A 451-nucleotide genomic window follows, 5' to 3' on the forward strand; every position below is an offset into this window, starting at 1 on the left:
TCTTCCCAAGCTTCACTCTGGGGGTCTGCTGTGCTTCTCATTGCCATCAGAGCTGCCTCCCCACAAGCCCCCAGACTCCTTCAGGGTCCAGCATTCACCTTGCCTCTAGTCCTCAGAGTGTTTGCTATTGCAGCTGGGAAATCAAGTCACCATCCTCTTTGGAAACAAGCACTGTTGTTGTTAGGTACCATCAGGTAGGTTAGGGACCATCAGGTAGGTTAGGTACCATCATACAGGTTAGGTATCATCATGTAGGTTAGGGACCATCAGGTAGGTTAGGTACCATCAGGTAGGTTAGGTACCATCATACAGGTTAGGTATCATCATGTAGGTTAGGTACCATCAGGTAGGTTAGGGACCATCATACAGGTTAGTTTTCATCGTGTAGGTTAGGTACCATCAGGTAGGTTAGGGACCATCAGGTAGGTTAGGGACCATCAGGTAGGTTAGG

The sequence above is a fragment of the Chrysochloris asiatica genome, unplaced genomic scaffold, assembly GCF_000296735.1.
Source record: "Chrysochloris asiatica unplaced genomic scaffold, ChrAsi1.0 scaffold00096, whole genome shotgun sequence".
Lineage (NCBI taxonomy): Eukaryota > Metazoa > Chordata > Mammalia > Afrosoricida > Chrysochloridae > Chrysochloris > Chrysochloris asiatica.